The 23,451-nt window shown below is 42.4% G+C and overlaps 1 long non-coding RNA gene across 2 annotated transcripts; it reads right to left on the bottom strand.

The window, feature by feature from the left end:
* Positions 1 to 9,596: 9,596 nt before the first annotated feature.
* Positions 9,597 to 22,424, bottom strand: LOC123944503. Of its 2 annotated transcripts, none has more exons than XR_006818798.1 (3): positions 22,296 to 22,424; positions 20,689 to 20,731; positions 9,597 to 9,922 (listed from the first exon to the last, which is right to left on the bottom strand). It is a non-coding gene; the product is annotated as an uncharacterized LOC123944503 (long non-coding RNA). The 2 variants fall into 2 exon arrangements; XR_006818799.1 differs by lacking the exon at positions 9,597 to 9,922 and adding an exon at positions 16,826 to 17,005.
* Positions 22,425 to 23,451: the final 1,027 nt, after the last annotated feature.

Here is a 23,451-nt window from a genome sequence, read left to right as displayed (position 1 = left end):
GTTCTAGATGAATTTTATTTTTTTTTAAGATTTTATTTATTTATTTGTCAGAGAGGGGAGGAGGGAGAATGAGCACGAGTATGGGGAGCAGCAAGCAGAGGGAGAAGTCGACTCCCTGCTAAACAAGGAGCCCAATGCGGGACTCCACCCCAGGATGCTGGGATCGTGACCTGAGCCGAAGGCAGATGTTCACCAACTGAGCCACCCAGGAGCCCCTCTAGATGAAGTTTAGAATCTTTTTGTCAGATCCCAAGAAAAGTTCTGCTGGAATGTTGATGGGAATTATCCCACATACATAAGTCAATTACAAGGAAATTTAGACCCTATAACATAGAGAGTCTTACCATCTAAGGACGAGAGGAATCTCTTCTTACCCTCATCTTTATGCAGCCCTCACCAGGTTTTCTTTTTTGCTATTTCTTTTTTTCCTAAAGCTCCTGCACATTTCTTGTTAATATCATTCAGGGCTTACCCTGTGTTTTGTTGCTCTTGTGCATAAAAATCTTTTCTTCCATTGGCTGGCTGCCTTTTACACCACATACAGGAAAACTGGAGGCTCACATCTTCACTGACCACCTCCATGAACATTTTGAACATAATGATTGGGCCCAACAGCTTTTCAGGTTTTCTTGCCTTCTCTATTGCTGTCATGCAGATCATCTGCATGTAACGGTTATTTTTTTTTTGTTCAGATGATTTGTTCCACTCAGACCAGAGATGGAAGGAAGAATCTTGAAATTTGGATTTGTAAGCAGGGCAGGGGCTGAGTTGAGCCATTATCTCAGCAAAAGGTAGGCTTGGCTGGAAAGTTCTCAAATTGGATTTTTACTCTCCTGGTGCAAAGCCTTCAGTTCCTTAGCTGTAGAGGTCATGATTCATCTGCACCTGGAGACACGTGTGATTTTTGTGCACAAAACAGCTCCTGACCAAAAGTTCCTCTTCACTCCTCCCTCGCATGAACTCTGATAGCCTCTGCGCCCCCTTGTCTCGGCCTGAGAGAACCACCCTCTGTTCCAGTGGAGGCGGCCCATCTGTGCTCCACTGTGCTGCCCAGCCTCTCCTGTCCCTAGGGCGTGTCTCGGGACAGTCAATTGTCTTTCCAGCATGTGCTCTGCCAATGTGAGCTTTGCTTTCCTTAAAAGAAGTCTGTGGGGTCTCTGACAGAGCTGGAAGACATAAAAGACCAGGAGGCTTTCACTGATTTTCTCTTGGATCTTGCTCTACCCCAAACCAATGGTGGGATTTCAGGCCACAGGAGGCGTCTTGGGAGAATAACACTCAGAGGGGTGGATGTTGAGAACCAGCATGACTGATGTTTTAAATACTGTCTCCTCATCTGCTTCTTTCTGTTGATTCCCAGCCCTAATAGCAAGGGCTTCTTATTCATTTTGCTTTTCATTTTATGTTCCTATGTTCTCAACTGGCGGTGTTCAAGAGAATCCTTTACAAAAAGAAGTTATTATTTCCATCATTCTGGAGTGGACAAAGAAAAAGAAAAACTGCATGTGGGTTGTGCAAATTGTCTAGAGAACACGAACTGTAATAGCTTTTCCCCCCAGTTCCATGAAGTTGGCAATTAGTTAAAAATAACTCTGAAAACCACCAAAATTTCTGAGAAGCACACTGCTTCAGTGTTTCAGCTTCTGCAATATAAATGGCGGTTGCAAACAATCGTTTCCTTTCACTCCCTCCCTCGATCATCCTTTTAGTTCCATCCCTTTATCACAGGTCTATTGTATACCTGACTCTTCTTCTCACCTCTTTGAAGCTGATTGTCACATCGTTTTCCATTAACCTCAAGAGACAAACTTCTCTCTGCCCTTGTCAACTTCCTCCACAAACTGTTTACGCTAATCAAACTTCTGCCCAAACTTCTGTGTTGGCTTCAAAGAATGGCAGTCAACATAAAGCAGTATCAGGAAAAAAACAAAAAACAAAACAAAACAAAAAACAAATAAACTCAGGGGCATCCAGGTGGCTCAGTCAGTTAAGCGTCTAACTCTTGATTTCGGCTCAGGTCATGATCTCAGGATCATGAGATCGAGCCCTGTGTCGGACTCCACACTCAGGACAGAATCTGCTTGAGATTCTCTCTCTCCCTCTGCTGCTCATGTTCTCTCTCTCCAAAATAAATAAATATATAATATCTTTGTTTTAAAAAGGAAAAAACCCACATGGGAAAATATATATATATATACACACACACACATATATATACACACATATATATATGTACTTACATTTATATAACTGCACATACACATACATAAACTTAAATCTCACCTCCACTCTTGACTATGTGACTTTGGCAAGTTACCTGAACTTTCTGAGCCTTAGTTTCCTCATGTATAAATTGGAGATAATAATGTCTCCATTTTATTAATAATCTTACTAATGAGCTCCTTTGAGTGTTAAGTGTGTCAAGCACTTTCCCAGGCACTTTGCGTGTATTATCTCATTTAATCCCTGCAATAATTTCTGACATAGTTGCAGTGATCATCTCTGGTGAAAGAATAGAAGCTCGAGGCAGTTCATAACTTACCCTTGCATTTGGGGGTCCTAGCAAACATTCTGAGACTCAATTAGGAGATTTGGATGCAGGAAGCTTATTGGGGAATGGTCCCAGGAATAATCCGCATGAAGGAAGAAATGGGTACCAAAGATCATCTTGCAAATCACATAAAGAATCATGTTGTAAAATCAGAAAGCATTGCCACCTGCTGGAGAGCAGCTCAGTGTCCTTGTGACAGGAGGAAGGCATTTTCCTCTGGATATTTGGAGGTTGTATGATATTTCACAAACAAATTTTCTGTGGAAGAACCAGTTTTAGAATATGAGGAATATGTTCTATGACATGGCACTTAAGCACAAATTCATCTAATTCATCCTAGGTCCTTCCACAAAAGTGTTCTTGTAAAAGCAGTTCATCCTCTGTTCTTCAGCCAGTTGCTTGTGATGGTTATTTAAAGAAAGTTTAATTGGTATATTTTGATGCTTTTCACTTGAGATTTTAAGGGATGATATGTTATACCTTTTTTTACTATGTGTTCAATCTTGGGGGGATGATACTAAAGAGGAGAGGAAATTAAGTAAACTGGAAAATAGGTCAGAAGAAATTCTCCCAGGTGCAGGATGGAGAGATAAGGTTAAAAATACAAGGAGGAGTCAATGGATATAAACATGTCATGAGAAAACCTAAGATACACATAACTAAAGTAAGAAAGCCAGAAAAGAGAGAATGGACAAAAACACTTTCTAATAATGGCTAAGGATTTTCCAGAACTGATGAAAAATATCTCTTGTGAAATTTAAGATACCTAATAAATCCCAAGGAGAATCATATTTATATATATTTTTTTATTTGTTTATTTACAGCATAGCAGTGTTCATTGTTTTGGTATCATACCCAGTGCTCCATGCAGTACGTGCCCTCCCTATTACCCACCACCTGGTTCCCCAACCTCCCACCCCCCCCCACCCCTTCAAAACCCTCTGGTTGTTTTTCAGAGTCCATAGTCTCTCATGGTTCATCTCCCCTTCCAGTTTCCCTCAACTCCCTCTCCTCTCCATAGATGTTATTTCCATCCATGTTATTTGTTATGCTCCACAAATAAGTGAAACCATATGATACTTGACTCTCTCTGCTTGACTTATTTCGCTCAGCATAATCTCTTCCAGTCCCGTCCATGTTGCTACAAAAGTTGGGTATTCATCCTTTCTGATGGAGGCATAATACTCCATCGTGTATATGGACCACATCTTCCTTATCCATTCGTCCGTTGAAGGGCATCTTGGTTCTTTCCACAGTTTGGCGACCGTAGCCATTGCTGCAATAAACATTGGGGTACAGATGGCCCTTCTTTTCACTACATCTGTATCTTTGGGATAAATACCCAGCAGTGCAATTGCAGAGTCATAGGGAAGCTCTATTCTTAATTTCTTCAGGAATCTCCACACTGTTCTCCAAAGTGGCTGCACTAACTTGCATTCCCACCAAGAGTGTAAGAGGGTTCCCCTTTCTCCACATCCTCTCCAACACACGTTGTTTCCTGTCTTGCTAATTTTGGCCATTCTAACTGGTGTCAGGTGGTATCTCAATGTGGTTTTAATTTGAATCTCCCTGATGGCTAAAAACATTTTTTCATGTGAGAATCACATTTTTAAAAGAAAAGGAAATCCAAACACAGACAGACATCTTTTTGAACTGCACAGAATTAAAAAGCAAAGCTAATTTTTCAAGCAGCCCAGGTGGTGTGGTTATACTGTCTTCAAAGGGGGAGGACACTGGCCTCTAACATTTCAAGGACAAGAATGAAAACCAAAGGGCAATGGGAACAGATAAAAGATGAAATGAAAATAAGTGCTGATGGAGAAAATAGAATTCTATCAACCAGCAAAACTATCCTCCTAGGATAAAGGTAAAATCAAATGTCTTCAGAGGAGAAGTGGAGAAAATTTGCCAACAGCAAATTAAAAGAAAGAATAAGCAAGAGAGAAGGTCAAGGAAGGTCAAATGCAGGAAGAAGTGGAGAACACAAACCAGCAAACATGGGCTTACCTAAGTAAATATGACTGTATACAACAATAATAACATAACTGCATAATTTATATGGAATTGAAAATACACAACAACCATAACTTGTATGTTAGGACAGAGGTATGTGAAATTAAGGTGTTCTAAATTCCTTGTATTTTCAAAGTACTAATTAGTATTGTACCATGGTAAATCAAAGGACACATGCTACAGGTTTTAGGACAAGCCCTGTCAGAGTAGTCCAAGTGTTTATCTTCCAATTTATCAAGGAAAAATGAAATAACAAAAATATTGGTCCTAAAGAGGGCAAGAAAGGTGAGTAAAAGGACCATTATGTAGAAAAATTAGAATGCACATAAAAATGTAAATGCAAACCTAATATAGCCAACATTCATTAAATGTAAATAGAATAATTTGGGCTGGGTTTTAGCATATCGGGCATCTGAGACCTAAGCCCAGGCAGTGATAGAGAAATGATAATGTTTTTACCAGATCTTTTAAAGTTACTGCCAGAAGAATGTTGGTTTCACATTTGCCCCTGGTGCAGGCTGAGGTGAGTAAGGAGAAAGAATCCATGGACACATGAGACAGGTGATAGGACTTGGTCAGAGCTTGATCACAGGTAGTGGCCAGAACCCTTGTTCCAAGATCACCTAGTCCCAGGAGCCAGTGAGTGGCACAGAACCCAGGGTGATAAAGAAAGAATAAGTGTGGGGTTAACACAAGTGGGTCCTGGAAACAACACATCAGACAGATAGAAAAGACCTGGCCAGAGAGGAAGACAGAAAGACAGAAACCAGAGCCCATAGAAAATTAGCAGCAAGTAGAAGGAAATTGTCAGGCTTGGGAATCAGACTTGAAAAATGATGAGCACTTCCAATGAGAGAGGAGATGCTGTGAATACCAATTAGTAGACATCAGACTGAGGTAATCACCAAACAAGAGTGATGGCTGTCTTTGCCAGAATGGAACCTCACCTGGAAGGCTTAGCACTGGCTGACAGTGATTATAATGAAGAGGAGAGAGAGAGAACAAAATCTGATATCCAAATAGTGCCATGCCTTCTGTATTGGACATTTATTTTGGCAAACCCACCAGGTGCATAACAATAACATCCACTGTATGAAAAGCTCTTTGTTACCCTGAAACACTGTCAGTTTCTCTATCATTATCTGGCTTGCTCTCACAGAGCATATTCTCCCCTCAATTACAGAAGAGGAGACAGACAGAGGCTCAGAGTGGGGGAAGTGACATGCTGAAGGCCACTGGAAAACCTATACTCAGCCTTTGTCTTTCCATGTCATTCTATTTCTTTTATTTTCTCAGAAGAAAGTACATATATATCAGAAGACTTGATATTGGTCAGATGTCAGTTCTCCCAAATAGATCTAAGAGCCAGTACAATTGCAATAAATATCCCACTATGTTTTAAGGGAAAAGTTGGAAGGCTGATTCTAAAATCCACATGTACTGTATGATGGCTATCATAACATAATAAAAAAAAAAAGAAGGGTTGCGAAAAATAAAAAAAATAAAATCCACATGGAAATGCATAGGACCTTGAATAGATAAAATGACTTGGAGAGAAAAGAGCAAAGTTGGAGGATTTACACGACCTGATTTCAAGACTTACTATAATGCTACCATATGAAACTACAACACATAGAGAAGCAATGCAGTGTGAGCATAAATATACACAAATAGATCAAAAGAACAGAACAGAAAGCATAGAAATAAACCCACAAATGTGCTCAATTGATTTTTGACAAAGTTGCGCCAACAATTCAATGGGCCAAAGGATATTCTTTTCAACTAATGGTGCTGAAACAACTTGATAGCAAGAACAAACAGACCAAACAAAACCCTTTCATCTGTATCTTACAGTTTATACAAAAATTAACTCAAAGTCTATTTGTAGAAGTAAACCTAAAACTTTAACCACCAACTTTAATGAAAAAACAAAGAAAATCTTTGTAACCTTGGATTAGGCAAAAATTTCTTAGCTATGAAGACCAAAAACACAATCCACAAAAGAATAAATCAATTCAATCAAAGTTACAAACTTTCTCTCTTTGAAAGATACTGTTAACAGACTAAAGAGAAAGACAATGTTTGGAAGAAATTATTTGCAAATCACATATCTGATTCCTGGACATATAACAATGCTCAACACTGAAAAATGAGAAAACAAAACAAAACAAAACAAAACTCCAATTTAAAAAAATAAGCAAAAAATATTTCAGGACATTTCACAAAGATACACAGAGGCTAAGTAAAAGAAACGAGACTCCACCCCCAAAAAAGAGTACACTATGTACAATATCATTTATAAAAATCCTAGAAGGTATAAAGTGATCCATAGTGACAGACAGCAGATCAGTGATCACTGGGTATATGGAAGGCTGGGATAAGAAGGAATGACACCAGGACACTAGGGAGATGGGGCTGGGTATATATCCATTACACTGATTGTGGTTATGATTTCATAGGTATATACACATGTCAAAAATGATCAAATCGCACACTTTAAAATGTACGATTATACCTCAATCAAACTGTTTAAAGAGAAACAGTATGGAGGCACCTGGGTGGCTCAGTTTGTTAAGCATCCAACTCTTGATTTTGGCTCAGATCATGAATGTCAGGTCATAAATCTCAGAGTCGTGAGATCGAGCCCTGAGTCAGGCTTTGCACTGGGCATGGAGTCGGCTTGAGATTCTCTCTCTCTCCCTCTTCCTCCCTTCCCTCTCCTCTCACACTTACTTTCTTTCTCTTTCTCTCTCAAAAAAATGTATATTAATATATATATATGAAGAAACAGACTATAACCAGAAGACCCCACTTACATCGTGTTTCATTTAAATCACTAATTCTCCCTCAGAGGTAACCAGCATCCTGACTTCTAAGCATAGATTATACAAGCTAGTTTTGAGCTTCACATACATGGAGTAGCACAGTATGCATTACTGTAACCTTTTGTATCAAGCTACTTTGATTCAATATTATATTGTGAGGTTCATTTATGTAGTTATAAGTCTGACGAAGTTAACTGCTTGCTAAAACAAGCTCACAAACACGTCTCAGTGAAATATAACAAAATCCAGTCTTCACACCATAACATTCACAATGTCCAGGACTCAATCCAAACTCACAACACAAAAAGCCAATGACTTTAAAGCAGCTAGCATAACTATGCTCAATGAAGACAATGAAAGTTTGCCGACAAAGAATGAATGAAAAGCAGAAAGTTCAGGAGAAAGAGAATGCAAAAAAATAACTGCATGGAAATGTTGATATGGAAAAAATGCACAAAAATTAAAATAAAAATTCACCAAATGACCTTAAAGCAGATTGGAAATGACAAGAGAAATAAGCTAGTGAACTTGAACATATATCAGTAGAAAGTATCCAACCTGATGAAGAGGAAGAAAAGAGATTGTTATAATAACAGGTTTTAGGTATCAGCAGTTGGAGTGCCAAAAGCAGGAGAGAGAGAGAGAAGAGCAAAAAATTGTGTGTGTGTGTGTGTGTGTGTGTGTGTGTGTGTGTGAGAGAGAGAGAGAGAAAACTTGCAAAATTTGGTCAAAGACATGACTTTACAGCTTCAAGAAGCTCAATGAACTTCAAACGGGATAAGTAAGAACAAAAAAGAAATCATATTTAAGCACAGGACAGCCAAACTGCTGAAAAAAACAAAATTTGGAGAGAAAATCAATTTTTTTTGAGAGAAAATCTTGAAATTGCCCAGAAACAGTGACACATCCCAGTTCCCACAAACATCTCGTCAGAACCATGAAGGCCAGAAGACTGCGGAATGGCATCTTTCCACGTCTGAAAGAAAATTTTCAACCCAGAATTACAGAGTTAAAGAAAATATCCTTCAAGAACACGGAGGTCTTCACCGGGGAGTAAGGTGGGAGGATGAACGTAGTGACATTAGGAAGAAATACAGGTGGGAAAATGAGAGCGATCCTTTCCCATTTACACAAATCAGAGGGGAGTGGCAGGTGACATTGCCCAGAGAAAGCAAACAGGATGAGAACAGCCTCAGGAGGGCACAGAGAGCTTTGACAAGCTCCTTCAGAGTACAGATAAAGAAGGTCAGCTGGAGGAACTGAAGCGCAGCTCATGAGTTGGGGGCTGGACGTTTGTCCTGGCATCGAGCACACAGCAGTTTTACCAGGATTTTAATGGAGGACAGGGTTTCGCAGTCAAGAATCTCTCCGGAAAAAAACCCTGCGAACTCAGCCATTTGGGAAGACTGCCCCTATTCCTTTCTAGCCTATTAACTGTGGAAGGATTCTCTGGAAAAAGAAAGGGAGCTGGAGACCGGGAATGGCACCCTGACAGAAAATCAGTGTGCCCACAGTATGTGCCAAGTCCTAAAACAGCTCTGAGATCACCAGAGCCTCCGTTTCCTCAATAGCAATTGATTAAAAACATTGTTTTCAAGTTAAAACAAACACTTGACTTATTACAGAGCAAAAGGTAAGAATTGCCAAATTTTTAGGGGAACTTCTAGAGCCCCACCGTGTTCCAGATCCCAGGGAACTATGCCCACTTTCCTCTGCAGCATGGGGGAATTTACTGACTATCTGAAAAGTGCTGAGCTAGGCAGCTCTGAGCAATGTCCAGCCAAGCAAGCATGGAAGAAGGGATTCTCCTGGCAGAACTAAGTTGTTCTCCGCACAGCCTCCACGGTTCATCTGCTGGATGAGGCCGGTGTCAGGCTAACATCCCTGTTTCTTTCTTTTAGAGCTAGAACAATTCATAGTAACCTTATATCATTAATCCTTGGTGGACCTTCACAGGTGTGTTCTTGCCAAAGACTTCACCACCTTGAAGCATCAAGTTATAGATATCAGATCTGACCAGGCTGTCAGGCACACAATTTCCGGCCATCCCACATTCCTGGTGAGAAATAAAGACCTTCTAAACATTTATTTAAAGAGTGCTACTCAAGAGAAGTCATCACCAGAGCCAAGATGACCAATATGGTGGAGACAGTTGGCTTACAGACCATGAGAGACATCATTTTCTCTTTCTCTCCACCTTTCTCATGTTACAAGCAGTCTTTTTCTTTTATGCTGCTTTTGTTCATGGTCCTCTTCATTATTCAGTGGTGTCCCTCCATCTCACAAGCCAGTGGAGCCATCCAGTTGCATCATCTGCCCGGTAATGGAGGGTTGAAGCAACACCTGAGTTTCCACTCTGGACACGTGGCTGGCCATTGTGCAGCAGGCACCCTCTTGGACTCACTCCACTGCTGTAATTATGTGGATCCAGATGTCCCGCACACCCCTTCCAGTTCCCGGCACAGTTTCTATTCTTTTCTCCAGAACTTTTCAATCTTCTGCTGCCAATTATAAATCTATTCTTCCATGCAACCTAGAGAAGAAGAAACGGGCATAGAATTTGTAAGCGAGCACATTCTTAGCAGAACGGGCAGAACAGATGGCCTCCAAATGGAAGAGCTTATAAGCCTGCAGAGCTACTTTGAAGGAGACCAAGAACAGTTTCCAAAGATAGGCAGAATAAAGCAGGCAGCTGCCCGCGGAGGGGGTGTGGGGTGGTCTCAACAGCGAGCCTCCCTTTGAGCCAAACCCCTCACTGAGACACCCCTCAGAGGGGACCTTGGCGTCCTCTTTGAGGAAATGAGATTATTTGCTGGCCTCTGCTAGCTGCTTCACTGGGGAGCCATGAGCAAACACTACCAACAACGGTCAGTTCATGGTTCTCTTCATAACAAAGGCACACAGCGAGAACAGAGCAACTGGAATTCATACATCGTAGAGTTTAAATTCAGCCCGAGGTGTCTTCTTTGCTCTCTGATATGGGTATTTCTCTGCCTTGCACCCAGCTTGAGAGTAGGTAGGCAAGAATCCAGATAGATTTGTTCAAAAGCTTCTTTTTTCCTAGGTCCCTCTTGTGCCCAGGAGGTCTGAATGCTGCCCAGGGTGGGGAACAGGGGCTGGTGTGATTCTCCTTCCATGGTGTGAGCACTGCCCAGATAACCCATGTGACTCCAACAGTGGAGAGCCGGTGGGGTCAGACGCATCTCTGTGCAGTGGGCAGCGGTCCAGATGTGCAGAATGGAGGTGACTTGGGGTGAAGGTGAGCTCCCTCCTCCTGTGTGCAGGCCTGGCCTTCCTAGTGTGGCTGTGACTCAGGAGGTGCTTGCCAGAGGACAAGGGTGTCTCTGAATGTCTCTTTCAGCTCAGAGGCTTGCCAGTCTGCAGCAGGAAACTGACCCACAGCCCCAACTAGCTGGAAAGAGTGAGACATTTGGGGGCACCCTACTAACTATAATGGCAATGGTTCTACTCTCTCCATTCCCCCGCATCCCGCCCCTTGGCTATGAGGGAGATGCCCCAGAGATAGGTCCCCTCCCTGCTGGGGACCAGAGGAGGGCGCTGACATGAGTGTTCTTTATAAACTGTGAGGGGCTAGTTTTATAAACTGCAAAGGGCTGCCTGAGATAATTGCCGAAAAAGCAGGCATTTTGAAATCAAATGTCCACAGGGTCCTAGAAAGAAACATAAATGAAGGAAATAGTCAGATGGAGGGCAATAGTCTAAAAGGGCCAGGGAGCCCTTACCCAGGGGTGCCAGGGAACACGGGACTGTTTGCCTTGTACCCCTGCTTAGCCACAGCCCAGCTGGGTGACCATGGGCATTCTCCCTAACCCCTCAGTGCCTCAACTTCCTCTTCTGTAAAACAGTGATGACACTAGGAATTCCCTGAAGACTTCTACTGAGGTGAAATGCGTTAATACACGTCAATCATTGGTAATAGTAAGTGCTCAGTAAATGTTTGCTCTAGTTACAGCTATGATTATGATTGTTCATTTGGCTCAGCCAGTCATTGTCAGATGTGATACACCCATATGGCCAGTTCCTCTAATTTTCCATACAAAAATGAAGACTCTCTTGATTTTTAAATATTGGTGACTGTCGTTAAAAAAAGAAACTTGTCCTGGGTGTTGTGCAAAAACAATGAATACTGTTATGCTGAAAAAAATAAATTATTTAAAAAAAAAAGAAACTTGTGGACTTTTAAATAAAGTCTGGGATTGAGTTAATAGTGAAATAACAATACTGGTTTCTCAGTTTGGCAAATAGGCCACCTCCCCCCCAACACCGTAAGAATTTAGCAGTAGGAGAAGCCGGGTATATAGGAACTCAACCTTTGTCATTTTTCCGTAGGTCTAAAACTACTCAAAAATAAAAAATTTATTCGAAGCCTACAGGGAGTAACACACAGACACTGATGGGCCAGGCTTTGCTTCAGGACAAGCAGAGAGCCAGCTTTGAAAGAAGGGCCATTTGCTGGGTGCACTGATGGGACTGGGACATACGAGAGCAAGCCACCTGCTTCAGCACAGCTAGTAACCAAGGGGAAACGCGTTCGCTGGGGAACCGACGACTGATCGCATAAATGCCTCTTGCTAAGTAGCGGTCAGCTCGTCTTTGTGAATCCGCCCTGCTGTTAATAACAGCTAGAAAACCCGGTCTTGAGCAAAATCTCAAAAGTATCAAATAGATGATCAAGTCATTCCCAGGACAAAAAGATAAGAAACCCAAGAACCCGGAGGAATAAGCAAACCTAAAAGCTGCTTTTTACTCTGAGGATGTGTGCTAATCTCACAAAATTCAAACCTTCATTTTGACAGTTGTCCCCAGCCCTCAAGGGACAGAGACACCCGAGCTGGCATCTGGGCTACACATGGGCACTTACGTACGTATCTTCCTCTGGACAGAGGGCCAGATGTTGTCCATTACATGTTCTTTAGGTCCTTGACCACCCCACCCACAAATGGTTAAGGGAAGTGAGTGCTAAGGAACAAGACAATCTGTGTGTGTGTGTGTGTGTGTGTGTGTGTGTGTGTGTGTGTGGTGGTAATAACAAAGATTTGGTGTAGGAAGACACCTACTGCTCAAAACCTTCCCCCTGCCCTGTCACTAATGCTTGCCATTCAGCCACCAGGAATGCAAGACCCAGCACAGTGGGGTCTCCAGCCTGAGCAGCTTTTCTACTGTGTGGCACACTGTCAGGTCTTCTCCAGGGAACAGCCCATGACACAAGAAGGCAGAGAATCCTGGAAGAGTGCAAGGGGCTCAGGTAGGGGCATGGATGACCCTGGAAAGGAAGTCCCTCCTGGTAAAGGACAGAATTCAGTAAACAATGACCAGGGATGGGTGCAGGCACTTTTTTTTTTATCTTATTAAAATCCAGATATCTTGGTCCTTGGCACAGCTTGGTTCTTGCAAGATTTACCTTCTGTTTCCCTCATCCCTCCAGCAGGGGACGCTGTTTCACGAAGTTGAAGGTAACCACTGAAGCCGCCAATTCTATCCTGAGGTCCAGTGTGGGGAAACAGCCTGCTTCGGGATACCCAAGGGACTAGAATCAGAGCTGGACCGGGACCCTCGCTTTCTGACTCCAACCCCAGTCCCTCACCTGCGTGGCCTGTGCAAAAGTCACATAGATGTTGGACCACGACTGGACAACTGTAAACATAATCAAACCGGTCTGCAGCCTTGATGACATATGCTCATTGCGTCCAATGAGCAGGAAATAGCAAGTCTGTTAGCCGCCTTAGTAATGCGCATGCATAGCAGAGATATTCACAAGTCTGTCATCCCAATGAGCTTCTGGGGATTCAGTGGTCTGGGACATTTCGAGATATCCTCTCCAAGGTCAAAGACAAGTTGCTGAACCCTGAACCACTTGCCACACGGTCCAATGTTTGGTTGGGCTTTGTTGGAGAGTTTAAAGACATTGCATGGGAATTTGAGGTTCACAATGTGCACTGTACCCTCTGTTTTTCCTCCATCTAACAAATCCCTCCTGCCATATTCCCATTCGCTGTTGGGCTCCAACCACACACATTTCCTTGTAGGTCCCGGAATAAGCTTCATCCTGCCCCAGAGTCTTTAAACTTGCTGTTGTTTCCTTTGCCTGGCATGTTTTCATCCTCGTTTTTTATCCTGTGGGTATCCACTAGACTTCATCTTCATAGATGATTTCCCTGACCACTCCACTTGAAGTGAGTTCCCATACACACCCTCCTTGTCCGTGTTAGACCCTTATTAGTTTCCTTCATAACATTACACTTATTTGTTTGTTCTTTCTCTAAGAGATTTAGCTACTAGTTCATTGTCCCTCTCTCCAGTGTTCCTCCTTTCTTAATTCTTAGCAATTTCAGTATCTGCACAAACAGAACTTTATGATGTATCCTTCTACCCTGTTTAAGGTCACATGGTCACACCTTGGATATTGTACCAATGATCTGTCGTTACAATCACTCCACTAATGTGTTCCATTCTCCCTTTGCCCTATTGCAAAACCAAGTCCTGATTAAATCCCAAACTTCATCTACTCCATGGGCAGCCATACAGCTGAAGACACTGGAGAAAACGCATGGCCATATGGACCAGTCATACTTTAACCTTACAATCACTGTCATCTGTTATTAAGGAGCCCTTCATGCTACTCAGACATCACTCCATACATCCCTAACCCATTCCTTCCCATTTCCCAAGACAATTCATACCTTCTTCCCTCTTCTAAGACTTCCAAAACTCTCTCCCCATTCTTATTGTCAATGGATGACAGCATCTCACTGTACAAAGAAAGTTGAAACAATCAAAGGAGAACTTCTATAAGATTCCAGCTCAACGTTTTCCACTTTCCTGCAATTTGCCCTTAAACTCTTCCTTCCCTTTGGACTATGGATGAAGTATCCATACTTGCAACAAAACAAAACAGAAAAAAGGCCAACCCCTTTCCTGTGTACTAGATCCATCTTCTTTACCAACTCAAAGACAATGTCCCAATGATTCTCCTCTCACTCCTGTGCCACCAATGATTGTCTTTCTACTTGATCATTCCCCTCTTTGAACAAACACAACATATTCCCGCTAAACCCAGCATCAGGGGTCCTGGGATGCGCAAAGATGAATAAGCAGGACCTACAAGGAAATGTGTGTGGCTGAAGCCCAACAGCGAATGGGAATATGGCAGGATGTATTTGTTAGAAGGAGGAAAAACAGAGGGTACAGTGCACATTGTGAACCTCAAATTCCAATGCAATGTCTTTAAACTCTCCAACAAAGCCCAACCAAACATTGGACCATGTGGCAAGTGGTTCAGAGTTCAGCAACTTGTCTTTGACCTTGGAGAGGATATCATCAAGGATACATCATCATCAAGGATCCATTTCAGATTTTGCCCTTTCCCCATATGTACTGATAATGTATTTTGTGATATTAGACCAAGGAGATCCCTATTCTCTCCATAGGATGATGGGGCGGGGTGGTTGGGAGCTCAGTGCAGAAGCATACACTGGTACACAGACAACATGGCTGAAAATTGGGACCAATTTCAATCTCTGGCCTCTCCTGACCATTGTTCCCTCAGTAACTGGAGGCCTCACATACAGAAAGTGAGTCTGCTCAGACAAATAGGGAACCAATCTTGGAAGAAGGGTGGGCATCCAGAGAACCTAAGGGCAAGCCTGCCAAAGACCCAAGACCCTGGAAGAGGTGGGGCTGCTGTTGGAAATCTGCCAGGGGGTTGGTACCACACCTTGGCCCTGAACCCAGGTTGCACATAAGGAGGATGGAATGAGATGCTCTGGGATTTCAGAGACTCATGTGATCACTTCTAGGTGAGGAAACATGGAGGAGTTAACATTAGGCCCAAAGGGGCATTGCTATGGATTAAAGCAGAGAAGAAAGACATGGAGTCTCGCCGGGAGATTAAGGGCCTACCAGAAACAACGTGCTAACCGCCGAGATGACACGTGAGAGAGAAGGTCAGCACTAAGTTGGGATACGTGGAGCTCCAGCCATTTCTCAAGGCAGAGCTTGGAGTGAGACACCATTTACATTTACTACCCAGAGTCATTGATCAGGGTCCCTTGCTAGAATCCAAGCATTACCAATACTCCCCAGGCCTCACTCGGGTCTGAGACACAGATTTGGCTGACTGGTGTTGAGAAACCTGTCTTGGTTATTTTTGGATCAGTGCGACTCCGTTCCAGGCACGATGTGTTTTCTCAGCACGTTTAAGAACTGAGTTGTGTTCCCCCCGTAGTTCAGAAAGCAACTGGGTGGCTGGCACCTGCTGACAGATTTGGCCAAAGGCCATCACCTCTGAAGGTCCAACTTGTAAACCGATACCTGGTTGTGGATGTCGGTTTGAAGCTTCTGACTCCATATTTGTCAAATAATTGAGAAAACTGGTGGAGAAATAGCAACTATGTCTCTTACGGGGTTACTTCATCAAGTTGGCTCGTGGTAAGCATACAACAACCTGCTCATAAGAAGTGCGTAGGGGATGAGCTGATGCATATCGCTGGCATTGTTCACAGGAACGGGGAAGACAGGGAGGGAGAACAGTTGTCAGGGAGGGAAGTGTAAGGTCGACAGACTGCGGTGCAAATCAGAAGTCAGCAATTGGACATTGGAGCCAGCCCTCACTGAACTCCCCAGTCATATTGCCCATGTTAGTGGTTCTTTAACACCTGCTTCTGGCCCAGGGGTGTGACCACCAGCCTCAATGGGAGACTTATTAAAATAGATCCTATGTGACTTTTACAGAGGTCACCTAATCCCAAGTCTGATATGCCTGAGATTTTTTAGGAAAAAAAATTTTAATTAATAAGCCAACACACAGGAGAGTTGAAGTAGCTCACTTTCATATACAATAATATTGAGTTTTAGCTAAAAATGTGAAAGCTGGATGGCCTGGCATGCTCAGTCAGTCAAGTGTCTGCCTTTGGCTCGGGTCATCCCGCATCAGGCTCCCTCCTCAGCGGGGAGTCTGCTTCTCCCTCTCCTTCTGCACCTCCCCCTGCTTGTGCACTCTCTTGCTCTCACTCATGAATAAATAAAAATCTTTTTTAAAATAAAAATAAAATAAAATAAATATAAAATATAATTTTAATATAAAATAATATATAATATAATATATAAATAATATAATATAATATAATATAATATAATATAAAAATAAAATAAAAAATTTAAAAAACTAAATTTACACATCCATGAATGGACTGATGAGGCTTAGGATCCCATCCTATATCAAACATAGGTAATCAATAGGGAATCATTAGACCCTTTTGGGTTTGTTGAAAACCAAAGTAATAACCCCACTCACTTTCTGGCAAAGAAGAGATTTATTATTTTAACATGACATTTTATAACAGGAGTTCTATGGTCACAAGAAGAACCGGGCTGTATCATGAAGTATGTCTTACTCTATTAGTCAGGGTAGGTTAAATTATGCTTCAGTAACATCAGCCTCAACAATTTTAGTGACTTACAAAAGTTCTCTCTCATGCCATTTGGCTCCATGTTTAAGCAACTCCCCACGGCATCTGTCCTTCATGAAGGGATCCAGTGACCCAGGCTGCCCTCTGTCATGGCTCCACATCTCAGCACCAGGCCCCCACACTGACCACTGTGAGGATAAGAGAGACTCACTCAGAGGCTCTACACCCCTTCGGTCCAGAAGTGATACTCAGCATTTCTTCTGCATTTCTTTAGCCAGAACATGGACCCACCGCACTGTAAGTTGGCTGAAAAGGGTCGCCTCCCAGAAGAAAAGGAGATTGGACATTGGACACACTCAACTTAGTCCTCCCTCTTCTGGAAGTTTCTAGTCAGTCATCTGTGGACTGACACTGGGACTCTGGAACAACTCATGGAAAATATATCGGTCCTCTGATTGTGAATAAGCCATCGTTTCTTTGTTAGGGTCAGTTTATAGTCTCCACAGGAGGCAAGACTCATTGAAATGGCCTAGTTGTTCTTAAAATTTACTTTTCCAGCTTTATTGAGGTATAAGTGACAACTAAAAATTGTATATATTAAGGTGTACAATGTGATGCCTTGATAACACACACACATTGTGAAATAATTACCCCATCCATCACCTCTCTTACTTACAGTTACCTTTTGTGGGGTGTTGGGGGGTGAGAACATTTAAGGTCAACTCTCCCAGCAAATTTCAAGTATACAATACAGTACCCTGAATTACAGTCAGCATGTTGTACATTACAGCCCAGAACTTAGCCATCTTGTAACTGAATGTTGGTGCTCTTTGACTAAACTCTCCCCATTTCCTGCACTCCCAGGCCCTAGTAGTTATAGTTATACCCCCTGGATCTATGAATTTGACGTTTTACGATTCCACATCCAAGTGAAATCATACAGTACCATCTGGCTTGTTTCACTTAGCATAATGTGATTGCTGAGCTTCTCGACACGAAACCCAGATGTAAGGAATTTAGGAGAACACTAAATCACTGTTCTCTTTCTTCCATCACATACTTCCTTACCATCCCTACTGGGAAGAAGGCCCATTTTCCCTGGCCCATTTCCCCTTGTAAAAAGGCAGAGTAGCTCTGCTTTCTAAGGCATTCAGGATACCAGGTGCTAAACTCACGTGTGTGTATGGGTGCATGTACGTGTATGCTCACACACTAAGTATATGAAACCTTTTCGAATGTCTCACAGACCATTACAGGATGGGATAACCATAAAACTGAGGGTGAGTGGATATTTCAAATGGTCATATTTGCACAACTTAGGTAACAAAACCCATCAGTGCACTTTAAGAGGGTAAAATAATTTTCAAAAAGTTCATACAAATCATACAATCAAGGTGGTGCTCCTGGCCTCCAAGGGAAAATCCATCAGAAGGAGATGCTGAGAGGTCTACTAATCAGACTTACTGCACAGTGTGGGAGACAAATGGTCAAGAATATAAACTGGCTTCATGCAAGACCCCTACTAATCCCAATTTTAAGCCCAAGAGGAAAGAAATTGGAGCCAAACATAGACAACAATCCATAGATTGTGGATTGAAGGCATTCATTCAACAACTTCTTCAGATCAAAGACCTCATAACCCCAGGGCTCTGGGAAACCCAGTCTGTTAGAGTCCTAGGGACTTATAGACAGGTAGTTCCTTCTGGATTTGATGATTTTTAATATACTACACTTTAGGTTAAGGGGGAAAAATACCAAGAGCACTGTTTGTTGATTCATTCCTATGTTCAGTGCTCGCTTCGGCAGCACATATACTAAAATCATTCCTATGTTCAGGCATGCAGAGACTTACGATTAGTCTGGAATCATGACTTAGAAAATTGTACCTGGAAACCTCTTTCCAAACAGCCCTGAGCTCAGGAGAATTGAAAATCCTCAAGAATTACTAAATCCCTATTTATTGCAGCCTTGTTTACAATTAACCAAGACATAGAAGCAAACTAAGGGTCCATAAATACACAAATGGATGAGGAAATGTTGTATACATACACACTGGTATATTATGCAGCCATAAAGAAAATGAGGTCTTGTCATTTACAACAACATGGATGGACCTGGAGGGTATTATGCTAAGTGGGGTAAGTCAGACTGATATAGACAAATACCATATCATTCCACTTGTAAGTGGAATCTTAAAAAAAATTAATAAACAAACAAAAAGCAAATCGTGCCTATAAATACAGAGAACAAATTGATGGTTGCCAGAGGGAAGGGGATGGGGGGCAAAATGGGTGAAGGGGAGAGGGAGACACTGGCTTCCAGTTATGGAATGAATAAGTCACAGTAATAAAAGGCACAGCATAAGGTATGTAGTCCATGATACCGTAACAACAACGTGGTGGCCACATTTGTGATGAGCGTACCCTAATATACATTGTCAAATCACCAAGTCATACACCTGAAACCAATGTAACATTATGCATCAACTGTCCTCAAATATAAAAAGAATAAACCTATAATAAAAAAAGAAATATGAAACTATTTGGTAGAAAACAAGTCTAATTTCAGAAGCATCTATGCATAAATTTAGAGAATTTAAATATGTTCATGAAATCAATATTCAATGGCTATTGTATATAGACTTGTAAGCCAGGCAGTACTGGAGGTTGGGTGTGGCTGTGAGATGAGCATGCACAGAAACTATGTGCTCCCCTTCAACTCCCAGCTCCCCTTGCAATTAGGTGAAGGTTACATATGGGATGGGAGCCAATGGACAGTGAGCAGAGTGAAATGTGCGGATTCTAAGCCAGTGCCATTGAGAACCAGGGTGTTCTCTCCAATTCTCTCTTTCCCGGACCCTTGGAAGCCATATGTGCCAGAAGCCATATTTACGACATGGGAAGGACCCGCTAATTCTGTTGTGCTAAGCCCCTGGATTTGGAGGTTGTTGTCACAACTGCTGATCTTGTCTGGAAACTCAGCATAGAACAACCAGATATGGTCCTGGCTCTCATGGAGACGACACTTCCGTGAGAAAGATGCTCTAAGTTTTGCAGCTGTCTTCAAAGCTCAGACCTTAGATTTTGCCAAAATTATTAAACCCTGTTTTAAGGGGAGAGGATGGTACTGAAAACCAATTATGTGTGATTTCATTCCACTCATACAGTCATGCAATAAATTTTTCTTAGCTCCTACTGTATACCTGTTATCATTCCAGAACTTGGGCATACAGTGAGCAAAACAATGTTTGTGCCCACATAGTCTAGTGGGAGATACAGACATAAACAAGTTAGCAAATAGATAAATGGTAACATATAATGTAAATATAGATACGCGACGTAGTGTTGGGTAGTAACAAGTGCCATGAGGAAAAACAAAGCAGATCAAGGACATTGTGTCATGGTATAGGAGAACTAATATTTCAGATGCAGTGATCAAAAAAACATACTCTGTAAAGGCCCATTTGAGGTATGAGCTGAATGCCATGTGAGACCATCCATGAGAACACCCCAAAGGGGGTGAATATTCCAGGCAAACGGGCCAACAAGGGCAAGTACCAGAGCTGTTCTGGTAGGTTTGGCTCTGTGCCCAAACTCTGAGAAATGACTAGATCCACCAGTAGCAAGGGAAGCTTGTGGTCAAGCTGAGGTGGGCCCTGCCCAACTCACATCTCTGGAAAATTATTTAGGCTCTCAAATCTACATTACCATTGATCTGACCAACCTTACGCTCTGGCTTTAAGCCATGTCCATACACTGTGGAGCAAAGAGAGCTTATTAAACTTAGATTTTGATTTGTTCATTTTCACATCCATTTGGATTTCCAGTGATGTTCACCCACTCGGTGACGCCACAGACTTCTGCAAACTTACATGTCTTCCATGATCCAGGGCTCCCTGGATGGATCCAATGAGTCTATTAGAGTACAAGAGAAAATATGGTAAAATTCATTAATTTTTTGTCTCCTTTTAAAAAATGTTTATTTTTCTTTGTTTTATTAAGACAAAAAAATGCGTCAGGGCAGTTGCACATGTATATAGTTTATAAATAACATATTTGGAGCTACTATTTTTTAAAGTTTCCTAATAGAGATGCATCAGCCCATTAGGATGACTAAAGCCTTTGTTCCATAGGTAGGTGTGGGTTATGGCTGTGTTCGGTTCGGGAGAACAGCTCCAACCTGCCTTAGCTGACCAGATGGCCAACCCACAGTTAAGTACTATGACAAAAGAGCTGAACCCAGCCGCTGGGTGATGGTCTGGCATCTGGAAAATGCTCTGTAGATGCCAGAACAGTTGGATTTCCCAGACTGTTTCCTCGTTAATGAGGCTAACAGGAAAATCTCGAAATCCAGCCACGGAGATTCCTATCCCCAGGAATGCCTCCAGTCTCCCATTAGAGAGCACACACATAGCACAAACCGAACGAGACAACTGTGCGACAAACACAGACCTCAAGACCGGTCCGGGCACCAGAGTCAAAGCCCAAATATGACATGGCCATATGCACGTAATGTTCACGTTGTAATATACAGGGAAGACTATACAGGAATAAACATCGCTGGTCTTTCAGGGCCAAACTGGGCAAATCACTGAAATTCTCTGAGTTTCGGTTGCTCGTCTGCGGACAAGAGGATAGCCAACAGTGACGATTGCCCAGGCTTGCCGTGGGGTTGCCAGAGGCCATTTCCATAAAGACACTGATCTAACACATTGCTCAGAAGGAAAACCACCATTCCATTCCTTAAGAAGCTTCATATGTTTGGACCGTAGACAGTCATCTCATTCAACCTTCCCCCAAACACCGTAAGGTAGATACAATCTCGGTTTTATTGTTGGTCTCATAGAGACATTAAGTCATCTTCACAAGGTCCCACAGCTAGTAAACAACTAAGATCTGAGCCCTGTGCCGTCTGACTTCACCATGGAATATTTTCCCTTCCATCAGCTGACGTCCTGGGGCGAGGGCATTTGGAGGAAAGCCAAAGAGGAAAGAGAAATCCAGGAGAAGTTACCTTAAAAAAAAAAAAAAAAAAGACCCTCCCAGAAACTGTCACATATATAAATATAACATGTTTCTGTGTGATCATAAAGTTAAAAGGAATCAACTTTCCTTTCTTTTCCATAAAGGCAACTCATTCTTGCGAAACATAATCACACAAGAATAGACAGAAGGAGGTAAAAGTCTCTCCACCTGGGAAAGGAAATCACTGGTTTGTGTCTTTCCAGAAGCCTCTATGCATATACCTTAGTTTCTATATATGCAATCTCTTGCTGGATACAGTATACTCTGAATGACATCGTTCTCCTATTTCTTTGTGATCAAACAAACCAAAAGACTGAGACAGAAGAAGGAAAGAAGAAAAGAAGGAGAGTCAATATTTACTGGGTGTTCACTGCATGCCGATCTTTTATAGATATATTGACTCACTTTACCCTAAAAGCCACCCTAAGACCTTAAAAACAGAATCTCCACTTACAGACAAGGTCAGTGAAGCCCTGGGGGGTTAAGTAACTTGTCCACAGTGACTCAACGCTGGTTCTGATCATCCCCAAATTCCGTGGGATTTCTACCAAAGTCCCGGGAAGCCGGCGGAGGAGGACCCAGAAAACACACAGCCCCTGTTGTTTGCTCTGCCCAGACCTTCTTCACAGCAGGGAGTGTTGACCGAGCTCTGTTTATCTAAATTGCCCAACACTCTGCAAAGTGGAAAGTTGAATACGAGATCCTGAGAATCTGCTTAAGTGAAATGGAAATCATTGATTTCTCACTAAATTCCTGGACCAAGTTTGTTTTTTGTTCCCGGCCATTTCATTGAATTACTTCATTTCTATCTGCGGGCCATTAAAACAAGTCTCGCACCACCACAAGCTGAGAGATGTTTATTGACTTGAGCTTCCATGATCAGTGTCTCCTGAAATCCTCACCGGAGCTCGGAGAGGTCAAGATTATCATCCCCATTCCACACAGTAGGTGAAGCAACCGGCCCTGGGTCTCAGCATGAAGGGCAGAGCTGGGATCTGAGTCGCTGCCCCACTGTGGTTCTGGAAGCCCTCCCAGGACATCAGGAGGGGAAGGTGGAGAGGAGGAAGTCATTCCTTGTAAAGGAACATCTACTGAACATCTACTATCCTCTAACTAGCTAGTCCACCCAAGAGAATGAAAACATGTTCACACAAACCCCTGTGCATGAGTGCTTATAGACGTTTTATTCATCATAGCCAAAGTAGGAAACACCCAGACCTCTGTCAACAGAAACTAATTGTGGTACACCCCTGCAATGGAATTGTACTCAGCCAGAGACAGGATGAGTTTCATGAACAAGATGTGGAACAAAAGAAGCCAGACACGAAAAAAGTACACAGTTCATGCTCCCACTCTCTCCACATCCTTCTAGAAGAGGCAAAACTGACCTATGGAGACAGAAGTCCATAGGAGAAGTGACCTACGGTGGGAGATCGGAAGACGGACAGAGTGGGGAACTTCCTGCATTGATGGATTTGTTCTCTGTATCTCAATGAAAGCATCGGTTACGCAGATGTGCACATGCATTGAGCCGTACATTTAGGATTTATGGTTTTGCTGCATGTAAATAACACCTCGGTAAAAGTAAATACATGAAAAGGAAAACAGGG

The sequence above is a fragment of the Meles meles genome, chromosome 6, assembly GCF_922984935.1.
Source record: "Meles meles chromosome 6, mMelMel3.1 paternal haplotype, whole genome shotgun sequence".
NCBI classification, from domain to species: domain Eukaryota; kingdom Metazoa; phylum Chordata; class Mammalia; order Carnivora; family Mustelidae; genus Meles; species Meles meles.
The sequence above is the reverse complement of the archived record's forward strand: the minus strand, read 5'-3'. Positions and strand labels throughout refer to the sequence as shown.